Genomic DNA, 27,835 nt, shown 5'->3' with positions numbered 1-27,835 from the left:
AATCACTTTCTCTTGAGCTTAGTTCCTTACATTAATTATATTAATCAAAATCTTGCTTCAAACCAAGAAAACTGTGGAAGTTCAAGTCCTTGAAGGCTACATGATTCCCAGCCCCAGTTGTAAAACTGACCCTGAGTCATCTTGAAGCTTGGCTTATGTAAATGAAGATTTAGATTAAAAAGCATCCAAAATTGGAAGTGAAAAGCAGTCACTGAATCTTCTTGCCCTGGACAAAATAAAGATAAGAGCTGAACTGAGTCAATGTTGACAATTAAGCAGAAACAGGAATTTAGAAATATGAAAATAGTAACACCAAAGACAAACAAGAGAGAACAAGTAGAAGGATGCGTAACAGGAAGGGATTTAAACCAATACAAACAACTGGGAGGGGTCCTATTGGCAGACGTTCAGACATGGAATTTAAAGAGGATGAAAACATTTAATTGTTGGCTAATATTTCTAAAATGATGTTTTACCTCAAGGAAATCATCATATCAGGGGAAGAATATGCAAACGGCTGGGCAGCTGCGTCCACCCCATCAAGCTGAAGCCCAGCTGCAGGAAGAAAAGCCAGAAACAAGGAGGAGACAAAGCATAATGAGTGAGAGGACAGCATCTAGAAAAGAAAGAGAGAGAGATTAAAATGAGACAGTGAAAAAATTAAGATGCAACTCAAAAAGATAGGCCAGGAAAAAAAAAAGAGCTTTAAACAAACTGTAGTAAATGTAATTTAGAATGTTTTTAAACTCAACTATTGAAAACAAGGCTTTCTGAAACTCATTTGTAAAACTGGCAGATCTTTGAAATTCTTGTCCCAGTGGTAGAATGACTGAAAGGTGGTGCTGTCTACCCACCATGTGGCCCCCTGAGCTGCCAAGTGCTGGCTATAAAGAGGACAAAACATAAAACAGGAGAATATTCAGCTATTTCTCTTCTGATAGCTAACAGAAACAAAGTGCAAAGATTTTTGTGTGTCTCGGAAACAACAAAAAAGGCTATGGAACAAATGACAAAGAAATGTATGCTGAGATTGTGGATGTGATACAATTCCTTAAAATGTTAGAGTAAACAAACGTAGACCATAAGACAGTTCTGCTCAGTGGGTGGACTCAGCCCTTGGTCTTTATTTGAAAACCATTGAACCCTCTGGCTTGGTGCCCTTAGGGAGTTCCTTTGAACTCGGGCTTCTCATAACTAAAGGAATTATCCTGGAAATAAAATTAGTTGTTCCATGTAAATCCTTATATTGGCATACTTGGAACGTACTTGCTGCATGACTGTGATGGTTTGGATGAGAACAGTTCCATAGACCCAGATATTTAACTGTTTATTTTCCAGTTGGTGGAATTGTTTGGGAAGGATTAGGAGGTGTGGCCTTCTTGGAGGAGGTATGTCATTTGGGTCGATCTTTGAAGTTTCAAAAGGCCACACAATTCCCAGCACTTTCTCTCCGCCTCCTGTTTTAGGATGTAAGTTCTTAGCTACGGCTCCAGCACAATGCCTACCCACTGGCCACTGCATTCCCCATTATGATAGTGATGGACTCAGCCTCTGAAACTGTAAGCCTGATCAGCTATTCTACACATTTCCTTGGTCACAGTGCCATGGCACATCAATTAAAAAGTAACTATGACAATGGCTTTCCTTAGTCCATGTAACTTGAAAGCCCTTTCTAATATCACTCCTGAAACGTCTGCTTTGGCCCTTGAGTACTCAGTGCTTCATTGATGGCACATAGGATATGTTTAATAAATCACTGTCTAATATTACACTGAGCTGTTGTCTATAATAAGTCAACAAATAAATGTGTGTTACACAATCCTCTGGACTTAGATTGCATCATAAATCAAAAGAAAATATGTAGGTACTGTCCAAAATGTACTTACTAAGTGAAACGATTGATGGCCAATTCTATAGACTTTTGATATTAAACGGGGGAGTTCAGAAGCCAAGAATCATAATACATGGCAGTAGCATCAACATTTTGTAAGTGGAGGAATGATGGTCATGAGTTTGAAGCCAGCCTGGGATGCATAAGAAGTTCAAAGCTAGCCCAAGTTACTCAATGGCTGAGTGCTTACTGAGAATATTAAGGCAAGGATTAGTCCTAAGAAACACACACACACACACACACACACACACACACACACACACACACACACAGAGAAAAACATGAATATAGACTAAGAACGTTAGTGAGTGAGGTGACATTAAAGGAAGTAGGATAAAAATTGTTAATAGAAATTGGTACACGTGATCAAAGTATGTTTTATGCATATATAAAAACATTACAATAGACAGTTATTTTATGCCATAAATATATATGAATAAAATATGTTATTAAGTAGTCCAAAAATCTAAGTTCATTGAACTTTACAGGTAAGTCTGTGAGAAGTGGGCATCCAGGGAAGACTTCTGTGAAGAGTTAGGATGCGATTGAGAGCAGAACATCTGGATCTACTAAACTAAACCAAAGTGTATTAGCAGAACTACAAGTGAATATGGAGACAAACATGGACTGAGTTTGGAGAGAGAGAGAAAAAACTGACCACAGAGGGTTGCATGTGTGTGTGTGTGTGTGTGTGTGTGTCTGTGTATGTGTCTGTGTGTGTGTGTGTCTGTGTGTGTGTGTCTGTATGTGTGTGTGTGTGTGTGTGTGTGTGTGTGTGTGTGTGTGTGTGCAGTTGAACTAGACTATAGCAGCTTTGAGACAGTGGGAAGATCTTAACTTAGGTAGTGCTAAATGAATACTGTGTACTTGGAAGTGAAGCAGTTAAAGATGCTCCATAAACAGCAGCCTGGTTAAGGGAAGGGGCAGCTCAACCTCCCTAGAGTGATTTGGAGAGGACACTGTGGTAACCTAGGCATGGTGTGATGTCGGGCTGACACGGGATTCAAGAGAGGAACAGTTATTACCAGAAGTGAAACAGTGTGTGTATACACTGATAAAAGTTCCATTTATCCTCCAACCTGTGGATCTAAGTACTCAAGGAAGAATAAAGTTTAAAAAAATAACAGGACATACAGGAGACCTACTGAACATCAGCCACGAAGAATCCCAGGAAGTAGTGATGGATGGTGGGATTGGATCCTCTGAGAGAAGGAAGAGGTGACATGTACGGGTTTATAATTAAGATAGTGAGAAAGCAATAGGTGTTCAGTGGAAGCCTATTTCACATCTGAATTTTGATATTTTCCCTGGAATACTGATTTTTTTTGTATTGCGTACTGTACAATTCCAACCAGCAGGGACAATAGGAGAAACAGAAAGGCACAGTTCCCAGAAAACCCAATGATACCTTTCTGCAGTGCACTATGAGCCTAAGCCACAGTGGACTGTGGGCCTAAGTTCAGTTCACTGGGTACATTAAATGCAAATTGTTTATAATATGGTCAGCTTACAAGGAAGTCAAATTGGTATGCTGGTATGTCAGTATGCTGTGAAGAGGAACCATAGGAAGGTATTCTACTCAGTTTCCACATTAATGATCTGCTTTCCTAATTCTGAAAGTATTTACAATTTTAAATAGATCATCACACTTTTCATTTTATACCAGACTCACAAATTGTATAGATATTCTGACTGTGAATATAAAGATGATATAATTTAGATATGGGGTATAGGAGAGAAGAGAGGTGTCTGATTGCTCTCAGGTAGTTAGCCTGAACACTTGGAGTAATTGACTCAGTAATATGTGAAGGAAGGAGAAGCACAGAATTAGGAAGGCAGACACTCAACTGTAGACATATAAATTTTGATATGTCTATTTTATATTCAAGTGGAATGTCTGGAGTTTAAAAGATCATTTCAGGCTGGATATATAAATCTGAGGTCTTCAATATTTGAGTGGTTTTTCAAAGGTGTAAAACTAAAAAAAGATGTTCAATAAGATATAAATATGAAATTGAGAGGTCTGCGCATTTATCCCAGTGGCATAGCAATGTATAGACATCATGCAATAAACCAGATAGGTACCAGAATCTTCCAGTCTGTCACAGTAGAAACCAAAGAAAGAAAATGTCCCAAGAAATGGGTGATGATAGTACAAATAAAAGGAAAGTTATTATTTGAGCACTGATTTTAGCAACATCAAAGTTGTTTGTAAACAAAACAAAACAAAACAAAACAACTGTTTTGTGGTAGGGTAGAGGAAAAAACTGATTAGTTTAGATTCAAGAAAGACAAGAAAACGACTCCGGTAGTCCTGTGGGTAATACTTTATGGTGTGGCTTCTGGCATTACTAGGAGATACAGTCCTACAGCAAACTCCCTGATTCTCTGGCTCTTACAAAGTTTCTGCTCACTTTTCCACAATGTTCCCTGAACCTTAGTTGTGAGAACATTTTGTAAATGTATCTACTGAAACTGGGCAGCATAGGTGGTCCTGGTTTGTGTGCTGGTCTTTGTCTGTTACAAAGAGAAGTTTGCTTGATACTGGGTGAGGCCTATACTTATTTGTGAGTATAAGGAAATTTTGTGTTGATTGTTATTAGGGATTATGAAATTTTAGTACATTAGTGGCTGCAAATTCAATTAACATCTCACCAGCCAGCTAGGTCTCCAGTACAAGGCATGGTTTTTATCTTGTTAAGTGGGTCTTAGGCCTAATGAAAGAGCAGTTGGTTACAACCAAGGTATGTGTGCCATTACTGCTCTCTTAGACTTATCAAGCCATGTCAGTCTTTGATTTTATAGGTATCATAGCTGGGTAGTACTGCTGGTTGCCTCCTTCCTTTAGAACCTTGCACAACCTTGAGATGAATAAGGGCAACATAAGTGGGTTGCAGTAATGCCAGAGTAGATGGGGAAAAGTCTTCAAGGCCTCAATCCTACACACACACACACACACACACACACACACACACACACACACACACGGAAAGTGAGGAACATTGGGAATGGGAGATGCGCTCTTCTCTAAGAACAGGCATACCCTTTGGTTTCATAGCCTAATTATAAGCCCTGAAATCAGACAGCAATGACATTATACAGTCCAAGTGGGTTATAGTTAGAAATGCACGTATACATAAATGAGTGCAATGACAATGAATGAAAAGGAGGTGATGAATTTGAAGTAGAATCTGGAGAGGTATCTGGACGGGTTTGGAGAGAGAAAAGACAAAGGGGAAACGTTTTAATTATATATTAAAATCCAAGAATTTTCAAGTCTTGTAAACCCTACGTGTGAGCAATTGTTTGGATTTATTTCCTTCAAAGGTCAGAGAGGAAAATAAGAGTGAAAGTTGAAACCACAGAGAGGGCAGGAAGGCCAGATGCCATAGAGCCCAAAAGTAAAGTGGGCAATCTGAAATTGCCAATTTGATTTTACATACATGGAGTTTGAGATTGCAGTGGGCCATGGAAATGGAAACGTCCGGTAGGCATCAAGAAGGATAGGAATTGATGTTTGAGAAGATGGAGCTGAGAGTGTCTATAATTTAGACATTATTCACAGAGAGGTACAATTTGAGATTATAAAAATAAATTAGCCTGGAAGAAAAGTGTAGAAAGAGAGAGAGAGAGAGAGAGAGAGAGAGAGAGAGAGAGAGAGAGAGAGAGAAACAAAAGAAGATTGAACAAGCCAATGTTCTGCCCAAGGTAATAAAACAAAATCAAAAGCACTGGGCTATATTCCCAACCTGCACTTCATTTAGGTAGCTGTATTTTCATTGGTAAATTAAGGCAATTATCTGAATAATTAAATAACTGCACAAGGCTTTAATCCAAATTAAGTAGATATTTTACACTAAAGAGGTTCTATTATATATAAGAACGTCTATTATTGGGCTCAAGTTACCATCACGTCTCAGTCCACAGACTGGTTACAGGTGATTTACCCGCCTTAAAGGGGGCTGTTAAGAAGTAAAACAAGCTATAACTGCTGCCTACTGACAACAGGACATTCTTTTTTTTCCTTGGATTTTCTAACTTTGAAATTCAGGATTTTAGCATAAGATGAATGAGCAAAGTGCAGAACTTAAATTGTGTTAAAGCAGCTGTGTGTCACACTGAATGTAAGTTCTAGTGAAAGAAAGCTAGCAAGCATTGCCTCTCACCAAGTACTCCAGCAAAAATCCTCCAAGCTCTCACCTAATGGGCCTGGTAACCTTTAAAACAAATATAAAAGAATCATAGCTTACGGAACAAAATCCAAACTCTAAGGCACACGCAAGAGGCAAACAACACCACAAGTGGAAGGAAATGGGTCTTCTTCATGACAGGAGGCAAGTCAATTACATTACTCACTGGAAAGACTGTGATGGCAGCCTGCTCACACCTCAGCAGGCACTCACTGCTTTGAGCAAATGGAACAGTTCAGATTTAGGGAATTGGATGTTCTTGTTTTCCTTTGTTTTCAATGATGATCGCACTGACAATGATTATTGTCTAAGGATAGTAATCTAGGAAGCATTATATAGAACTGCACAAAATGTCACATTGGAACAGACAAATGAGCCTGATTACAGCCCTGACAGTAGCACCAAGGGACATTTTGTGGCAGAGTGCGAGAGTTACTCTAGCAACCAAAAGACTATTGCTACTTTTCACCTCAAATTTATCCCCCAGCCCCACTAATTGAGGCATTTCAATTAAAAAAAATCTCAAGAAGAGGACCCCTGATACTTCCAGAATAGACCCAACATAACCCAGCTTCTTCTGGTCCACAGAAGGTAAGAGTGACAACAACTTCTCTTCCAGGTCTGTCAGGGAGTAGGGAAGGAACAGAGACTCAGCAGGAAGGAAGCCAGCATCTCAGTGTTCTTCAAGGTTCACGAGCATACTCTCTATGATGTTGTAAAAGCCTAAATGCTATTTCATGGTATTTCTCATTGATAATTTTCCAAAATTTTATTTTGTGTCACCTTCTGACGTTGCCCTCAGTATTTAAAACACTGCCTCCCAGGTTTCCCAAGCCTGGCTCTTCATATGAGCCACAGGATAGAGAAAATAACTCAAGTGGTAAAATGAGCATCAAGCTGGAATTGAGAGTAGTAAGTCCTTCCATTTTATACAGTGGATGATTTAGGGGTTGGGCTCCCGAGTAAAGCTGAACTGCCTGAGATTAGGAACTTTCAACCATGTTAAGTTGGGCTCAGGAAAAGCTAGAAGTCTTGGCAAGCCTGGTCCTGATTCCTATACAAGTACCTGCCTGCATAATCGTGAAGAAGGGAACATCAGAGAGCTGAAAACTCTTGGTGTCACATGTAGAACCTGAAAGAAATGCCAGAGGGAACTCTCGGGGGGGGGGGGGAGGGGAGTCTCTGGATCCATGACAACCAAACTCAAATCCATATGGAGAATATTTTCTCTAAAGCCATTTCTACCACATAAAAATGGTAAAGCTCTCAGTAGTATTATAGTAATATGTATTTGCAACAAATCAATACATAAAATGACCTTCAAATACTAAAACCGCCAGGTCAAAGCTAATAGTTTAACTGCTTACCCGTACTTTGTATTATTAACAGCTCTTCACTTATTATATACAAAATTTTCCAGGTTCTATAACAATAAGCCTGTGGCAATCATAATAAAAGTTAACCTCCATTCAGCAAATTGAAGATTAGAGGGATTCTAAGGTTTCCACACAATTACAGTGCTGTGTCAAGGTCACAGGATGTGAGACATGTTCCCACACATCTGAACCTCGCTATGGTGTTCTGGATCTTAAAGGGGAAACATTGTCCGTGGCTGAAGCCATAAGCACACAACTCAGGCTCCTTCATCATTCCTCACATTTTGACATTTTAAGGACAAAGGATTGAAGTTTATTTCTTTTTGAAATTGTGTGTGTGTGTGAGTGTGTGTGTGTGTGTGTGAGTGTGTGTGTGTGTGTGTGTGTGTGTGTGTGTGTGTGTATGTGTGTGTGTGTGTGCTAATGTGTGTGGACATACATGCATTTGTGTGTGCATACATGTAGAGGCCAGAGGTCAACTTAGCTGTATCTCTCCCCAAGCCATCTCACCTACCTTTACTCGTTTCTTTCTTTCTTTCTTTCCTTTATTCCCTTTACTCTGTTGGCAGGGTTGCTCATTAGTTAGCCAAGCTTTTGGCTACTAAACTCTAAGAGTTCTCCTGTTTCCCAGAACTTGCATTAAAGTTGTGCACCTTTACACTTGGCTGTTTACATGGATCCAGTTGATTATCGTAGCCACTCACATTTGCATAGCAATTATTTTAGGACTGAGTTGTTTTCTCATCACTCGTTTTAACTTCTTTATAGTTTAGAATGAATATATATATATATATATATATATATATATATATATATATATCACAATGATTTGATTCGTGCATGCATTGCATAATGATCTACTTGTGGTTATTAACATACCCATCCTTTTAAACACTTAATTCTTTAAGTAGTGTTCACTCAAATTCTTTTATCCTGAGCATTTTATACCATAATGCATTAGTATTGATTGCATCCACCTTGCTGCACCACAGAGCACCAGCACCCTCTCTTTCATGAAATGATAATACTGCATCAGTTGAACAACCTCTAACCTGTGCCATTCTCTCTACCTTCCCCAGAATATTAACTACTCTTCTCTTAATTTCTATGTGATCCCCATTTTGGTAATGCATTCTGTGGGACAGCATGCCATTCTTTGTCTGAAATTGTATTTTATACATGTTGTTACAACACAATTCTTGCATTTTGTGGCTGAATACTATCCTTTTCTATTTAAACTTGGGAATAAGATTTTTTTTTAATTTAAAGTCTAATTTAAAAAAAATAAATCCTTATGTTTTTACATTACTAACACAAACCAACAAGATATATTTACCTCAAAAGGTGGGAGTGGATTTTTTATATTTTTGTACGAAAGAAAAAATATAACTGGGACAAGTTTCCCCCTGAGGAAAAACATGAAGGCATACAATTTTGGGTTAGAAGAGAAGAAGATCATGAAGTTAGAACTAAAAGTCAGTCTTGCTACTCAAAGTCAAATGGGTGGAGGTGCACAGATATGCGGATGAGTGAGAAGAAGATTACCATAGCAACATGGGGACCCTCACAGAACCAGGTCAAGAGGATTCCAAACACAGCTCGTCCCCTTCTTCCTGTGCATTAAGGACTGAGATCCTGTAGATTAACTTAAAACAGGAAATTAAATATTTATATTGAAAATGTCATCTTCATGGAGTGACAGGACTGACTAAGACATCTATAGCAGCAGAGATATAACAACTCAACCGACAAATTTTAAGGGAAAATATCTTTTTCTCACAAAACAGGTCCACTTGGAGGTCTGAAAGGAGAAAACTCCTTAGCTACCTCCCTAATGTGTGAGGATATAGTGTTAGTTGAGAACCTTCGGTTTCCGACATCCTTCAGCCACAATACATATTTAAATTCCTGTGTCCAGGTTGACAGATTGGAGATGTTTAAATTATAAGTTCTACCTGAAATCCCATGCATGTTTGGGTCAGGTCAAATTTAACTTATAATTCTTGACTTTCTACAAGATTACTAAAGTGATTTTTAGAATATAAGTTGGCTAGTCACATTACATGCTGAACACTACAGCGTTTCAAATGCCCTGCCTTAAACCCTACTTGTTGTATGACTTTTCCTTGAGAGATGTGAACAAGCATGTATTCAAACTAGATAGGGCACCAATGACAAACCAAAATAACAGCGTCATCCCTGTGAAGCTTGGCAATACAGTGAATTTCTTAGTTTATTGGGTTCTCTCCCAGGAACATGGGTCAATGTTCTTATGGGAGCAAGAATAACAGAAAGAAAACTATGTCTCTTCATTTAATAATATACCCACAAGAAGGCTCTGGGTAACGCCTCATCTAAATTGCTCGCTTGTGTTCCAACTTACAGGCAGTGCCAATAACAGTTTTCTCTTCCTAGAAATTGCTTGATTCTTACATAGCCTTAGGAAGGAGACCTTGGAAGATAGAACCTTCTGAGTTTCCTGATGGCCTAGAAACTAGTAAGTATTGTGAGCTTCAGTGCTATTCATTTTTTTAATTTTTGCTTTTTTTTGGGGGGGGTGCTGCATTAAACTTAATGATTGTATTTGAGAGAGTAGAGTTCCCTAAAGGCCCTCCCTTTATCCCGATGGGTCTGGGGAGAGGGATGCTCAGTGTTGGGAGGGTGGGGGTGGAGGGAGTGCCTGTGTTAGAACCGGGACTCCTCAGAAGCATAGGGCCCTTCTAGTGTTCTGGTGTCCTTACTGGGGTCAGTGGTCCATGGAGTCTTACTTCTTAGAGGCCATGTAGGCTTTCTTTATACAACCCACAGATATCTGATTGCCCAGATCAGATTGGCTTGTAAACATGTCTATGGGGATTGTTCTGATTGTTGATTTAGGATGTCCCAAGCCCACTGTGACTATGTGAGGGTTTGTAGGTAGGTGGTCCTGAGCTATATGGTTAAAAACAAACAAACAAACAAGCAAGCAACACAGCAATAACAACAACAAATCCCACTAGCTGAGCATGAGCCTGTGTGCAGAACAGCAAGGAACATTCCTCCATAATTTTGGCTTAGCATTCCTTCCCTGACTTTCCTAAATGCTGTCATCTCTAAGCTGAAATGTATCCTTTACTCCTTAAACTACTTTTGGTTTTGAAGGCTGACACAATAGAATTAAAATAGAATACCTCTTGAATCTTATGCCTTCCTCTTTCCCTTCTAGAGGGAATGTTTTAATTAAAATGAGTAGTGTAACTCTACCGCTCAAGTATTCCAGTTTAGAATTATACTAGAATATTTGTTTTAAAGGTTGTAAGATGATTTCTATAGAATTAGAATAGTTTTCATTTAGTATAGGAAATATTGTTTTTCGTGAAAATTTTCAGGTTATTTTAGAATTTTCTATCAGTTAAAACTAGAAACTCAATGTATGGAGACTTGACATAAGTCAAAAAGAAAAAAAATTCTCTCATTTTAACCGAACGTTAAAGAAGGTTTTCCTTCACTAAAAGTAAGAATTGAGTTTATGGGGGAAAAAAGCATAAACATTCTCTTATGCTAAAACTAATGTTGATATCAGCAGTTTTATAAAAACTTTTCTTTTTTTACTCTCAAAACCAACAGGTAACTTAAGATCACTAAAATGCTAATGGTGATTTTTCTGTAGTTTTACATTTTTTAAAATCTGCTGCGCCATCGATAAAGTAAAACAATAAAGTGTATTTGTAGCACTCCTGTTTCTAGTGCTCATTTTTAGGTATAGCCTGAGAGGACATTTGCAATACTCTCAATTTAAAATATTTTATTATTCATAGCATTTTCCCTCAGATTTGAAAGCAAAGTAGGAATGCCTTACTTGATAAAACATTTATTGGGGTAAATAATGCTTGAGCTCAGCACAATTTCCTGCCTTTTTAAAACAGCAAAATAAACAAACAGAAACACGAGGTTGATGTAGGACTGATGAGCTAGTTGTTTCTTCCACTCTGAACCCTAAGTCCCAAGAAAGTCAAACAGCCAAGAGATGGTGTTTACCCAAAATTATTATTTACATGTATAATAGTGCAATTATCCTTGTTTACTTGCTTTAAACAGACTTTAAATATCATTTACAAAACCACAGTGTTCTGGCCACTGGGGACTACTATATTGTATCTTCAAAACTGATTGGTTAATTGGACACATCATTTTGTTTGAGGAATTTAAACAAGGAATAGAGCAAACAACTCTAAGAATGTACTACCCCTAGTTAAGAAGGTATTGGTCATTGAGCACAGCTGGGGATGGAGAGTTGCTTCCTTCAGGTACAACCCAGCCAACCTTCCCATCTGCCTCTACACCAGTGCCCACATTGACAGCACTAACTGCACTCAGGGGGTAGAAAGGAAACTTGGTGCAATGGTCTATAAGGATAAGGAGGGGAAGGATTGAGGGTGGGCTGTATCAATATGATAAATAATAAATAATAATAATAATAAATAATACTGATGTTGATACTCACAAATGATATTTTTTTATCTTTTTAACATCTTACTTTTTCCTTTATAGTATATTTTTTCTTTTTTTTTTTTACATATACATTTATCTTATTACACATAAATACAAGAAACTGCATACAGCAAGAATGTAGAACCATGAAACAATCAGGTATTATAAAAATGCTACATTCATACTGTTTTGGCTATTTGAATTTGGCCGCCTTGAAGAAAACATCTTCCCTATCTTTGTGAGTTTAAAATTCTGAATGTAAAATCAGTGTCTACCATGTATCTATCAACTTAAAACATCTACCTAGACCTAAAAATATCTTAACCCCTAAACAACTAAGGTTAATTGTAAAACTAAACTATCTGTTCTTCAACCCCATGGAAGACTTGGGAAGCAAAAAAAAATTAATTACCTGGGTAAACAGGAAGTGCAGATTAGCAGCTTCAAAAATGAAAAAAAAAAAAGGCAGAGACAGTTTGCTGCCTGAACAGTCACTCAAAACTCTCTCTAATGTTCAAGCATCATTTTCATCCTTCTGATCCAGTATATCTCACAAACATATTTGTGAGGCAGGAACTATTGAAGACTTTCTTACTTTGTCTTGGCAGGGTTTGGCCGTTGACTCTGACTGCATCCAAGCTTGACCATTTTTAGGAAGAATTCTGTCTGTTGCAGAAACAAGGACATCTTGCCCAGTGGCTTGTTTGCCACATTTGAAGCCATCTCCTTAATGGGATTCCTTGATTCTCATCATCTTCTTTGAGGCAGGCTGGGTGTTTCCAGTAGTTAACCTGTCTTGTTGTCAAAGAATCTTAAAAATAATAAAAACATCTTTAAATACCATACTCTGTATGTCTCTGAGGTCTTTGAAGCCCTTATCCAACTATTTCACCTTATCTATCTATAGAACCGTATTTATCTGTAAAACCTAACGTGTATATTTCTGTGATAAAATAGACTAATAATTAACATGACCATGATTTGATCAACTACTCCATTTGCTAAAGGCTTATAATAATCTGACCTTGATCTTACCTATTTATTTTAAATATCTTATATAATCCATACAATAACCTTAAGACATAAATGTTATCACTAGTATGGATACATTATAAGTTACACAACATTTAATTCTGACTGGAGACTTAGACTCACATTCAATTACTGGCAGATATTTTTTTGCATTGACCGTTTAATAAGCTGTATGAAGGCTACTCAGGGGCACTCCTCCTTCAAAGGACACTTTGAATGGGCAGAATAACAATTATGTTTCTCAAGATCACTTTCCCATGAGAAAAGAGGAAGGGAGGAAGGAGGGGAGAGAGAAAAACCGGGAAGGAGAAGACAAGGAAGAAAGAATAAGATGGAGGGAAGAGGAAAAGAAAACTGAAGGAGGCGAAGAAGATAGGGAGATGAGCAGGAAGAAATGGGAAGAGGGTGGGAAGGAGGGGAAGAGGGTGGAAGGACAGCAGGACGTATGAAAAGAACAACTTTCCTTATTTCCTTGATGTGTGACCAGAACAGTCTGAGCCCAGACCACAGGCAAATTGTCAGAAGGCATTGTCTTACTAATTTTTAAAAATACTTCTATATTATTTTTGCTGGTCTGTTCACCACACCTCTGCTCAAAACAGAGTCTGAAATTGGGTCAAACACTAAAGGCAGGGAACAGTTTTCAGTGACAAAGATTTTCAAGTGGTTAACTTTCCTTCCCTTGCCAACCATGCCTGGGCTACATGCCAGGAGAGCACTCTGAGGTCTTCAGAACCTCAGCGGAGCCTGAGTGAGACATTGAAAGCTTTCACTTAGCCTGTCATTCTGGGTCCCACGCTTCCCTCTGAACGTGGACGAGAGGAAGAGAATGCTGAGCAGAATGGACTGCCTGAAACTTTCATTTCCTCACTATTTATTGATTTTTTTTCAACAGGAATAGTTTTTACATTTTTAATTCCTTTTTTGACCCTCTTGTGGAACATCCTAAATACTACTTCATAAAAAAAGTCTTTATATTTAAAACCGTAAGAGATTTTTAAGCCAAACATAACAGTTTCTATCCAATATGTATTCAAAAGGTACTACATCGTTTTATTCTATGTAAATAGGCTTTTTTTGTTTATCTTGCTGGTATGGTGCCAGGACCTGAATCTTTGCTCATTCAAGTAAAATGTAAAAGTGGTAGAAAGTCAGATAAGGATAATCTTGTCAGTAATTTGACGTGATAACTCATCAAACTGAACACACACTATGCAACTCAACAACTTACAAAGGTGACATCATCATAAAGAGAATGAGAAATTGAAACAATTGGCTCCCAAGTCAGTTTGGCCAGGTATGTAATACTCCAGCAGAGGAAAGGAAGAAATCACAATGCTCCTGTTTTCCTCACAAATAGAAGGGTGGATCTAAAATCTGAACTCCATGTCTGTGGACTTTGGGGAGGCATTCTACACATTTATATTTCTGTGCATAGATGTGTGGTGTGTGCACATGACATGCTGTTTCTCCTGAGTGATGACATAGCAAGGGAGTGATTTCTACATGGCATGCCAAACACTTTCATACCCTTTCTATGTTGTACACTCATATATCTAAACATTTTTACAGGTTAAGTTACTTTCTATCTTATGAAAAATGCCATTTGCTGTATTACGGTCTTCAATATCCATGATACAAACTGGCAGCTTAGTGCTTTTCATTCAATATCCAGCAGACGAGCAAATCCCAGGGCTGAGCTATTGATCTGGCTGAACTCACGAGCAGTATGTCCTTATTCTTCTGGTTCAGTAGCCTTGGATGTAGTATACAAAATAATTTGCTGCATTCTTCAAAGTGATTTTCCCCTGGGGTAGGAAAAACACAGTTGGAAAGATGCCAGGCATTTCAGTACATCCAGCAATAAAAGGAACATCTGAAATTTTTACTGATATCAAGAATCCTTCTTGTTTTATATTTTAGGTAGTATCTGGGTTATTTTGTTTGCTTCAAAGGAAAAAAGGTTAATAGTATAATTTTAACTAAATGTATTTTATGTCCAATTTAGTCTATATTACAAAAACCTAACCTCTCATTCCTTTAGTGCAAGAGATTTGAGAAAAGGATTTTATCTTTAGGTCAGCTTTTGCTATCATTGAGTCCTTTGGATTTTAATTTTTTAAAGTATTCTCCTAATTAATGGTTTTAAAACCTGAAGCAGCTTTTTCTGTTTCATTGAAAGACATGAGGAAAGAAGATGAGGAAACCATTCACAGTCAGTATGGAAAAGCACACTCTGCTAAGCTGCACAGTAGGAGTCTCTTCTTATGAGGCACTGGGTTCAAGTATCCAGGAGCAACCTTGGTCCACTGAAGCCACTATCTGCTTGAATTCAAATTGAACCTGACAAAGACTGCTGAGCTGCAGTGAAATGCCTGGCTTTCCTGAGGCTCAGTTTCTTGAACTATCATGATATTAATATGAGATATGGGTCAAGAAATTGATTAAAATAATTCTAGGCAAACATAATTAAAATATTCTAATATAAAATCAACATTAGTAGTAGAAGCATTCCAATAGACAAAATTATAAGACTGTTAGAGATACATAAAAGTCACTTTTATCAAATAACATTGCCATTTTACTTAAGTACATGAATTAGCAAAATGTGGCAAAAAAAAAAAACCTCCTGTGATATTTCCATTCATTTTGTAGTTGTCCTTATTGCATTCAAGAATACTTCTGCTTAACTTCTCCTATAGACTTTTCCATTAATTAATTTGATTATTTTCTATACTGATAGGAATTTCCAGTCTTTTCTCACCTCACAGTCCCTCCCTTTTGCCCCAACCCTTTTCTTCTCAGAGAAGGAGAGACTTCCAACTGATATCAACCTGCCTTGGCATATCAAGTAGGACAGGGCTTATTTTCTTCTACTGAGGCTAGACAAGGTGGTTCAGTTAAGGAAAAGAGATCCAAACAGGCAACACAGTCAGTTCTCCTGTTAGAGAACTCACATGAGGATCAAGCTGTACATCTGATTATGTATATATGGGCTGTAGATCCAACCCATCGATGATCTCGTGTTGGCAGTTTGGTCTCTGTGAGCCCCTATGGGTCCAGGTTAGTTGATTCTGTAGATTTTCTTGTGACGTCCTTGACCTCTCTGGCTCTTTCAATCCTTCCTCCCTCTCTTCCGTAAGATTCCCCAAGCTCCATGTAATGTTTGGCTTTGAGTCTCTACATCTGTTTTTTTATTAGTTGCTGGGTGAAGCCACTCAGATGACTGCCATGCTAGGCTCCTGTCTGCAGGAATAGCTGAATATTTTTAGTAGCATCCATTGTAGGCTCTTTCTCTCTCAATTCTTGAGATATGCCACTTGGCATGTGACTCAAGTTGGGCCAGTCATTAGTTGACTGGGTCGAAGGTTTTGTGTGTGGGTTGATGTCCAGCTCCATCCTACAGTCCACAGAGCGAAACAGGAGGGAGGGGAACCAAGGGAGGATGCTTGAATCTCAATCAGAAGGAGAAATAAAATAGACACCTGAAGTATATGAAGAGAAAAAACTAGGTGAAAAAAGGGGTGGGGAGAGGAAGGAAGGTGAGGATCAGGTATAAAGGAAAGGTGGGGAGGTCTGGGAGAGAAAAAAATGGGAGGAAGTATCTCTGAGGCTGGTGAGGCCCCCAGGGAGTCTCAGCTGTCTGAGTCTCCTAGCAGCTGATGACACTAGACTGAGGCAGCTAGGTTTTACAAGCAAGACCCATAGTGGTGGGAGGGAAACACCAATCCAACTACAAAACCTGCGAACCAAAATTTACCCTGCCTACAAGATGTGCAGATACAAAGATAGAGACAGAGGGAATGTCCAATCAAGGCCTGGCCCAATTTGAGACCCTCCCCATGGGACATAGTCAAATCCTAACACAATTAGCAATACTGATACCCTGCTGTATTTACCTACAGGAGCCTAACTTAACCTTTCTCTGAGAGGCTCCATGCAGAAACTGATTGTATCAGATGCTGAGACTCATAGCCAAGCATTAGACAGAGAAGCAGGAGTCCTGAGGAGGAGTAGGAGGGAAGGAGTGAAAGACCTAGAAGGGACAAGAATGATGCAAAAAGACAAACAGAATCAACTAACATAGACTCGTGGAGGCTTAAGAGACAGAAGCACCAACGAAAGAGCATGTGTGGACTGGACCTAGGCTCCATACATATATGTAACCGATGGGCAGTTTGATCTTCATGTCGGTCCCCTAGTAAGCTGAGCAGGTGCTGTCTATGGCATGGACTCTGTTGCCTGCGTTTTGTCACTTTTTCCTAACCAAGCTGCCTTGCCTTGATTCAGTGGATTAGGAGGAGCTCAGTTCTGATTTGACTTGATGGTCTGGGGTGGGTTGGGGAGGCTCCCCTATTCTGAGGACAAGGGGAGGAGAGAAAGGGGGAAGAGGGTTGTAGTAAGGGACTGAGAGGAAAGGAGGGAGGGGCTATGAGTGGGATGGAAATGAACATATAAATTAGAAAAGAAATAAATATCTGAAAAAAGAAATGATAGACAGTATAGAAACAAACACACACACATACAGACACTGATACAGACACACACACACACACACACACACACACACACACACACACACACACAGGGGTGGGGAGAGAGACAGAAAGAGAGACAGACGCATGGAATTAGTGGGCTGTATTCAATCTGATGGAGGAGCTGTAGACCCCTAAAAGCTCATCATGTTTATTATATACCTTTGAACAGAGAGATGAGGTTATTGCATACAGCTGAAGAAGAGGGAAGGGTTATTGCATACAGATAAACAGGAAGGCAAAAGTTTTATATACAGATAGATAAGGATTCAGGTTTAGCCAATCTTAGTAGGAGCAGCCTCTATAAGGGACTAGTCTTCAGGCCATAAATATTGGTTGGGAAAAAAAATACAGTGGATGTTTCTTACACACTATCGCCATTATCATATGGACTACAGAAATCTTTTCTGTTGCTGTGGGGCTGAAGCAGTGGTAATCTTTGACAGTTGTGACTGTCAACAATTCACATTCACTAAGGATTTCATTTGCTCCCTACAAAAACTGAAGTACTTACTGAAGATTTTACGATATTCGAGACTCTGCCAAACTATCCTCAAGTCTGCAGTAATGGTACAATTCTACTGATTCATGCCAGTTACCCCAATATTTGGGATGCTAAAGCATGAAGACAGCTAAGATTCGGAAGCCAGCAAAGATTTCATATTAAGTACTAGTCTATCAAGTGCCACAAAGCCACTCCAGTCTAAACAAACAATAAACAAAATCTGCTGTCACTGTCCAAATTGTATCACAGTTATTTTAGATAACAAGAACAGAATAGCCTCACAAACGATTGCAATCTGTGAGGATTTTGTCCCACGAGGATCAATGACCTCAAGGGCTTGGATTATCTCACCAAACAATAGAAACATATTCCAACTACCTTGAAGAAGGCACAAGACCACAGGTTGATCAACACTGCTTAGTTGTGTATATTTCTTTACCTTGCCTCAATTCTCTTTTTATTTAAATCTGAAGATCGTATCAGCACCTGAAAGATAAACTTGAGAACACTGAAATTTAGCTCTTACTTTTCTCTATGTGATCAATTTGATAAAAATGATGGAAAACACCTACTAGCACTTAACTCTTTGATTAGTGTTTGAGTCATGGAGCCAGTAGTCATATGTAGGAACACTAAAATTTGGGTCTTTTGCCTAAAATGGTAATAATAAAGCTACTTAGAAAATTCAAACTTTGAATTGTTAGTTGATCATATTATGGTCATATCAATTACTATTCTATTTTTATCACAAGAATATACATCCTAAGTGTAACAGATAGATATGATTCTACAGAAAAATATGGTAAAATAGTTAGATAAGGTCTCCAAAAACATCAGAGACCTACAGAATATGACATTTAAAGATTTTTTTATTATTTTAAGTATTCATTGACAATGAAATAGGTTAACTCCTGGCAACACCCAGCCTACCTAAAAGACGATGAGCATCAAAGAACCTCCTTTTGAAGATGGCTTCAAACATGGCAAACAAGCGAGGGACAAAATGTTCATGTTTCTACCACAGACGGAATTCTGCCTAAAAATGGGCAAGCTTGGATGCAGGCAGAGTCAACAGCCAAACTCTGCTGAGACAAGGTAAGCAAGTCCTCAATAGTTCCTGCCTCACAAATATGTCTGTCAGATATATTGGGTCAGAAGGCTGAAGATGATGCTCCAATATTGTAGAGAGTTTTACATGATTGCTCAGGTAGCAAATGGTCTCTCTCATCTTCTCATTTGGAAAGCTGCCAACCTGAACTCCCTGTGTATTCAGGTAATTAATTTTATTCCTTCTCAAGTCTCTGATGGGGTTGAAGACCATGTAGTTTAGTTTTACAATTAGGCTTAGTTGTTTAGCGGTTAAGATGTTTTTAGGTATAGATAGATGTTTTAAGTATAAAGAGATGAGATATATCAGATATTGATTTATATTCAGAATTTTAGACTCACCAAGATAGGAAAGATATCAAGGCTGCCAAATACAAAAAGCCAAAACACCATGAATGTAACATTTATATAATTCCCGATTGTTTTCTGGTTCTTCCTTCTGTAGGTAGTTTATTGTATATGTGTGGAATAATATAAATGTGTATGTAAAAATATTTAATAAAATTTTGAAAAAAAATCAAACTTTAAAGAAAACATTTAACAGAGCACATACTAATTATCAACTTAAAAAAAAAACACACTACACAGTGGGGGAAACTAATCTATAATAAAGTATAATCAATGACCTCAAAGGCTTACCTAATAAAACAATGCATTAGAATTAGAATTATTATAAGACATAATTATCAACAGAATAATGAGTGGCTATCAAGTGTGTTTAGAAAAGATAGAACTCACAGAACAGAACAGTAATAGCATTCATTATCTAGTCTAATTGGCTGGTAAGGAAGAATAAGAGAATAAAAAGAAGAAATAGAGAGAATTTAAACTTTTGTTGCTACTTTTTAAAATTTAATAACTTTACAGCCTGACTCTATACTGCTCCCTCCTCTCCTCCCCATCCTGCCCTCATGCCCTGCCTCCAGCCTCCAGCTATTCCCCTTTCTCCTTCTTCTCAGAGAAGAAGGCAGGTCAGGAGGGTTCCTAGCCCACCCTGACCCCTCAAATCACAGCAAAACTAACTGCATCCTCTCCCGCTTAGGCCACACAAGGCAGCCTAGCTAGGTGGAAGGAATCCAGAGGCTGGCAACAGAGTTAGAGGTAGCCCTTACTCCCATTGTTAGGGAACCCCCATGGTAACCAAGCTGCAATCTGTTACTTATGTGTAAGGGGTCCAGTTCTGGCCCACGCAAGCTCTTTGGTTGGTGGTTTAGTCTGTCAGCCCTCAGCAGCCCAGGTTAGTTTTACTATGTAGGTCTTCTTGTATGTCCTTAACTCCTCTGGCTTCTTCAAGCCTTCCTCCCACTCTTTCACTGAACTCCCCAATCTTGGCTTATTGTTGTTTGTGGGTCTCTGCATCTGTTCCCATCAGCTGCTGGATGAAGCCTCCCGGAAGAGAGTTATGCTAGACCCCTGTGTGCAGAGTATCATTAACTGTGCCAGGTGTTTGCTCTCTCCCATGAGGTGGGTCTCAAGTTGAGCCAGTCATTGGTTGGCCATTCCCTCAATCTCTGTTCCATCTTAATCCCTACACTTCTTTGGGTAAGACAAATTTTGAGTCGAAGGTTTCATGGGTGGGTTGGCGTCCTCCTCCTTTCATTCAAAGTCCCATCTCACTACAGGAGGTGGTAACATCAGGCTCCTTCACTAGTGTTACAGGAGTCTCAGCTAGGGTCACACCCCTAGACTTCTGGGAGCTTCCCTGAGAATTTAATATTTCATGCATACCATCTCATCCTCATACAAATGGTATATACTCACTTATATCTGCATACTAGCCCAAAGGGCATGTCCCATGAAAGCCTTCACTTACCAGGAAACTGGGACAGAGGGGAGGACATCGCATTGAGACTCTGGATGAGAGAAGCATGAGATAATAGCAAAGTAGAAGGATCCAGAGGGTTCTAGAAACCTACAAGTAGAACATTATGATAGGCAGATTTGGGCCCAGGGGTCCTGCTCAAACTAAGGCACCAGCCATGGACAATACAGGCGGTAAACTTTAAACCCCTACCCAGATCTAGCCAATGGACAGAACACTCTCCACACTTGAGTGGAGAGTGGGATATGACTTTCTCACGTACTCTGGTGCCTCACCTTTGACCATGACCCCTGGAGGGGGAGACCTGGTGGCACTCAGAGGAAGGACAGCAGGTTACCAAGAAGAGACTCAATACCCTATGAACATATACAGGGGGAAGTAATCCCCTTCAGTCACAGTCATAGGGGAGGGGAGTAAGGGGAAAATGGGAGGGAGGGAAGAATGGGAGGATACAAGGGATGGGATAACCGTTGAGATGTAACAAGAATAAATTAATTAAAAAAAGAAAATAAAGTAATTTTTATTATCTAAATATTTAGTAAATTTCAGAAAATCAGTTTTTACTTGGTAAACTGAAAAGCCAGCCATAAACCATAGTTCAAGCAAGAATTTGAGGCGCCTCAGAAAGGCACTGTCAAGTATGAGGTTTACAGTTTGTTTCCTAGAAATGCACTGTCAAGTATGAGGTTTACAGTTTGTTTCCTAGAAATGAATTAACCAGGAATGGGATGGATAGAATAGTTATTAAACTAAAACAATGTTATACCATTCTTATATAGTGAAGATCCTCCTTTAATAGGTGGTAAGTCCATTAAACTAACACAGAATTTAAAAACACGAAGAACGGAGGAATTTCAAAGATTATCTCAGTGAATATAAGTAAATAGTAATGTTTTCTTAATATCAATTATTAGTGTCTATTATATTTAGTTATGTATATCATAGTATTGCTTATTATAGGTTGAGTTTCAGAGCAATGACATAACTTTATGTTCAGGATGCTCATGTTCCTTGCCCAGACCCTTTTTCTATTGGTATTATTCGGATTTGTGAAATCTGACATCAGCGATGTTTAAAAGGATTTTTAAAGGATAGTAGTCTTTACTTCCATGGCTCTAGAATACATATTCATTTACCATCTGAGCAAGTATTTCAAGATTAGAGGCATTACAGTAAATATTAGAGATATAAATCAATATATATGCTAAAAATTACTTATTTCATGAAAGGTTTTGGCTTACACTTCCTGTTCATCATGGAAGTAAGTCAGGACAGGAACTCAGCCAGGGGAATCTTGGAGGCCAGGACTGATGTAGAGACCATGGAGGGGTCTTGTTTATTGGCTTGCTTGCCATAGCTTGCTCAACTTTGTCTCTTGTAAAACCCAGGAACATCTACTCAGATGTTGTCTCACCCACAATGAGCTGAACCCTCCTACATCACTCACTAATTAATAATATAACCTACAGGACTGCCTATGACCCAACCTTCCTGAGCCATGTCCTCAACTGAGGCTTTCTCCTCTCCAACACTCTAGCTTGTGTCAAGGTGACACAAGCTTTCGACGGATTTTCAAATTTGAGCTGAAAGTTGAATGAGGTTATACTTTATTGAAATGACTAGGTGAGGCATGTAGGATAAATCCAGGACAGAAATATTAAGAAAGACAGAACATCAATTGACAAGGCATGATTGGCTGATATGGATGTGGAGGATTTTCAGAGGAGGATTCAAGCTCATCCCAGCAATATTATAAGCAAGTTGAGCTCTGAAGAAGAAAAGGAAAATGAAGGAGGAGGGCCAATCCGAGTCTGTAGGGAAGAAATTTGTAAAAGGGACGTCTAAGAAATATGTCCCTCCTGTACATTAAGATGAGAAAGAAGCTGAGCGGGAGCAAAAGCAACAGGAAAAAGACAAGAGACGGGCGCTGAGCAGCTCTGTCATCCGTGAGCTGAAGGAGCAGTACTCGGATGCCCCAGAGGAAATCCGTGATGCCCAGCACCCTCACGTCACTCGCCAGAGTCAGGAGGACCAGAATAAGATTGACTATGAAGAGGGCATGACGGTGCTGTTAAGTTCACAGTATCATTCCCTCACACACTTCAGTGACATCAGTGCTTTGACGGGAGGAAGCGCTCATCTGGATGAAGACCAGAATTCTGTTAAAAAGCAGACGATATCTAAGAAACATCGGAAGAAGAAAGGTTTTCGGAGGCGCCAGGGACATCTTTGTGCCCTTTGTATCGTCCTGGGTGGTTCCAATTTCACCATATATAGGTGTTCTTTTTGAGCTGTGTTTGCCCTGGAAATATGGAAAGATCTTTACTAAATAAAATTGATTTGCTTATGAAAAAAAGTTAAAACCTCTTTAAATAAAAAAGGTTGTTCAGATTGTTTATAGGCAACTCACAATAGTGGATCGTGTTGAAGCACCAGGACATATGACAGTGATATCAGAGATGATGATGATGATGATTGTCAGGCTAAATTTGAGAAAAAACATAAACTTGACAAAGATGGTGAGAGTTTGTATTTATCTCAGTCTTTGCAATTGATAAGGAGCCACGAAAGTGAGCCCAGCGTCACCTAAACAATGGCCAGGGCTTCATATTTTCTCAGCACAGCTACATTGATGTCTTATTCCTGGATTCTTCAAGGAATGGCACTGCCTCTTCTCCACCAAAGGGCTATATCTCAATCCCCACTTAGGATGACCACACCCGTGACGACTACACAATATAGCACCAGCGACTTCTCCCAGTCTTGGATACAGTCCTAGGATGACCTGGAACATTTGTTTCACTCTGTTTCTGAAGCTAGCCACCCTGAAGATAATGTGAGCACCATGAGAGTATCTAAAAACTATGAGCCAAAACCCCATGACACTTGTGAAGAGTTCTCAGAACGTCGAGGGGGGTGGGAAGGTGGGGCATAATGCATGTAATAAACAAAATATATTGATTGCGGATCTTTTGCCTATACTGCTCTTTATTCATCTGAGTTTCCCTGAGGATCTGAACAACAAACGTGAGTGCAAGAATTTTTGTTTTAAGTTTCTTTAGTGTCCAGATATAAGTGAGTATATACCATTTGAGTCCTTCTGCTTCTGGGTTAACTCACTCATTATGATCATTTCTAGCTCAATCCATTTGTCCACAAATTTCAGGAACTCCTTGTTTTTAATAGCTGAATAGTATTCCATAGTGTAAATGTACCACAGTTTCTTTATCCATTTTCTACTGAGGAACACTTAGGCTGTTTCCAGGTTCTAGCTATTATGAATAAAGCTGCTATGAACATGGTTGAGCAAATGTTCTTGTTGTGTGCTGGTGCATCTTCTGGGTATATTCCATGGAGTGGAATAGCTGAGTCTTGAGGTTGCCTTATTCCCAGTTTTCTGAGATAGCACCACATAGATTTCCAAAGTGGATATACTAGTTTGCATTCTCACCAGCAATGAAGGAGCCAAATGGTATATACTCACTTATATGTGTACATTAGCCCAAGGGGCATGTCCCATAAAACTCTTCACTTACCAGGAAAGTGGGACAGAGAGAAAGACTTCCTATTGGGACTCTAGGTGAGAGAAGCAAGGGAGAATGGGAAATAGAAGGATCCAGAGGGTCCTAGAAACTTAGAAGAAGAACATTATGATGGGCGGATCTGGGCCCAGGGGTCCTGCTCAAACTATGGCACCAGCCAAGGACAATACGTGCAGTAAACTTCCAATCCCTACCCAGATCTAGCCAAGGAACAGGACATTCTCCACAGTTGAGAGTGGGGGCTGACTTTAATACGAACTCTGGTGTCCCATATTTGACCACGTCCCCTGGAGGGGGAGACCTGGTGGCACTCCGAGGAAGGATAGCAGGTTACCAAGAAGAGACTTGATACCCTATGAGCATATACAGGGGGAGGAGGTCCCCCTCAGTCACAGTCATAGGGGAGGAGAGTAAGGGGGAAATGGGAGGGAGGGAGGAATGGGAGGATACAAGGGATGGGATAACAATTGAAATGTAATATGAATCAATTAATAAAATACATTATAAAAAAGTTTCTTTAGGCTTTGTGTTAGGTTGTAAATATTAGTTGATAGTGGCTACATACATATACCATCCCTCTCTTTTAAAAGTGAAGGTTAAAATAACCCACCAAATTAAGCATTCTTTCGAGGGTCCTCCTTAATATTTAGTTTCTTAGGTCTGTATGGGAGGTGATGAGGGAGGGGGCTACAATTGGCATATAAAGTTTAAAAACAAATGTACATTAAAAATAGAAAAAAAAATTTAAATTACTGAAATTCCAATTGTGGTCCAAGAAAGCTACCACTGTTAGAATCAATAGTAAACAGAAGCTGCAAATGCTCAGTCCAAACTGAAAAAGCTTACATTATGGGAGATTTGGGGTGAGGAATGTATATATCCTTCCAATAAGGACCACGTAGTCAAATGATCTTCCTAAGGTCCTTAAACTTGAAAGGTAAATTTTATCTTCAGAAATTACTTTGAAGCTCATTTGAATGTTAATGAATTAAGTCTAATAAACATAATGCAAAACCTAACCTTGGATGAGCAGTATTAAATAGATGCCAGAAGTTTGCTGGTTTCTGCCTGATTGATTCCTTGGGAATAATACCATAACTTCATATTTGTTTACACAACAATCCCTTCAATATACTTTTAATCTTTAAAAGCAAGAAATGTAGAAAAGGCCTAATGCTTTTAATATAACAAAACTTTGTTCATACAATAACCAAAACTTACACAACTTTGTGGAGGAAAAAATAATTTGTAAATAAATAAATAAAAATGTAAATAAATAAATATACAATTGAATAATTAGAAAATAAATTATTTACTTTATCTATAAAAATTAAATTAGTCATGAAATAGTATAATAAATAGCTTAGTAAACAATAAGAAAAAAAGTCACTTATTGTTAGTAGTGGGTGATTTGCAATACAACCAACGTCTAGTGGCATGAAATGGTTTCCTTGGAGAATTTCTCCCATAAAGGAAAGGCTTTTATCAAGGCACACTAAAATCTTATCATTATGCAAAATAAGATTAACTTACTATAACTTCTATATATATATAGAAACTGGCATATATATATATATATATATATATATATATATATATATATATATATAAAATGTGTTTATTTACTCACTTGATGTCCTGGTCATAGCCTCCTCTCTCCTCTCCTCCCAGTCCCACTCCCTCCCCCATCTCCTCTCCCATATTCCTTGGAAAAGGGAAGCCCAACTATCTACCCACCCCAGCTCATCAAGCTTCCTCAGGAGTGAGTTCATCCTCTTCCCCTGTGTCCTGGCAAGGCAGTTCTGTCGGGGGAAAATGATCGAAAGGCAAGTAACAGAGTCCATGTCGGAGTCAGCCTCCTCTCCCCTTACTAGTGGACCCACATGAAAGCAGAGATGTCCATTGGCTATATCTATGTAGAGAACCTAGGTCCAGTCCATGATGATTCAGACTGCACAGGTTACTCTGTGCCCTGACTAGTTGGCTCTATTGGTCTTCTTATGGACGTCTTGTCACCTCTTGGTCCTTCTATCCTTAGCTCCACTTTCCCACTAGACTCTCTATGCTTCTCCCGTTGTTTGGCTGTGAGTCTCAGCACCTGTTTCTAACCACTGTTGGGTGGAGCCTCTCACTCAGAGGACAACTCAGATAGGCTCTTGTCTGCAAACATAGCAAAGAATCATTAATCGTGTCAGGGGTTGGTTCTCTTCCATGGTGTGAGGCTTGGTTTGGGCCAGGCATTGGTTGGACCGTCCCTCAATCTCTGCTCTATCTGTTCTATCTTTATCCATGCACATCTTGTAGGCTGGGTGAGTTTTGGACCAAAGATTTTGTGGGTTAGGGTTGGTGTATTCTTTTCCCCACTAACTTCTACAAATTTATTAGTACAAAATAAAGTTTTTGCTATTACTCTATAATTTACAGTTCCTCAAATATTTTGGTTGTTTTTTTTAAATAAATGTATAAGTAATTCTGTATTTTATGATAATTGACATAGATTATGATATGAGTATAGCAATTTAACACAGTGAAGCCTTATGATGACCAAATATCCCACACAGTCCTAGACTCTGGTATATTGCTTTTGTGACATAGCCCCAGGCTTGGCTGATACATACAAAACTAAGACTCAAAAATAACAATGGGAGCAAATATTGTCTGTGGCTAGCATATGTAAGGAGTTCTGCACATAGTCAGAAAGAAGTAGGGATGGGAAGGTGTGTTGCTACTCATCAAGGACTCTGGGAATCAGCCTTGGAGCACAGAAATGCCAACACCCCAAGCACTTTAATCATCACAGCTGTGGTTCTCTGAGGCTGTCCTAGGCAGCAAGGCTAAAGCGTGTGCATTCTAACAACTCTCCGAGGGCAAACGGTCACCAGGAAAACTAGCAAGGACAGTGGGAGACGGGCATCTGAGTCACAGCCATACTTTTACATCACTAATGACACTTGCTTCAGGCCTTTGTCTCACGCTCTTGAAAGTTAAAATGGGTCTGGCTCTCTGAGGCTCTGACTCTTGCCATATCTTCCTGTCATCTTCTGGGAGTGTAAGTCACATATCAATAAAAAGGAGTACATACACGTTCTCTATGTGCAGAATAAAGAACGACTTTAAAAAAAAAATCTAGCTGCATGAGAAAGCTTTTTTTTTTCTTGTAGATATAAACAGGTGAGCAGACAATATAACATCAGATACGATAGTTGGGTAGTGGCAATAATAAAGTGTAACTGAATGTCTGTCAGCCTGGATGTGGCTTGCTTGTTCACACTTCAGGCCAGCTTCATGAAAGGGAATAATAGAACTGTATTTTTCTATTTTGGAGAGCTGTAAAAAGGAAATGACATTTTTGTTTGTTATATGAC

At 39.0% G+C, this 27,835-nt stretch overlaps 1 long non-coding RNA gene across 1 annotated transcript; it reads right to left on the bottom strand.

Moving 5' to 3' along the window:
* Positions 1 to 515: 515 nt before the first annotated feature.
* LOC311608616 lies at positions 516 to 12,639 on the bottom strand. The gene is made up of 3 exons (XR_014783052.1): positions 12,523 to 12,639; positions 9,003 to 9,103; positions 516 to 616 (listed from the first exon to the last, which is right to left on the bottom strand). It is a non-coding gene; the product is annotated as an uncharacterized lncRNA (long non-coding RNA).
* Positions 12,640 to 27,835: the final 15,196 nt, after the last annotated feature.

The sequence above is a fragment of the Acomys minous genome (genome assembly GCF_964271855.1).
Source record: "Acomys minous genome assembly, chromosome: 11".
Lineage (NCBI taxonomy): Eukaryota > Metazoa > Chordata > Mammalia > Rodentia > Muridae > Acomys > Acomys minous.
This window is presented reverse-complemented; position numbering and strand designations above follow the sequence as displayed.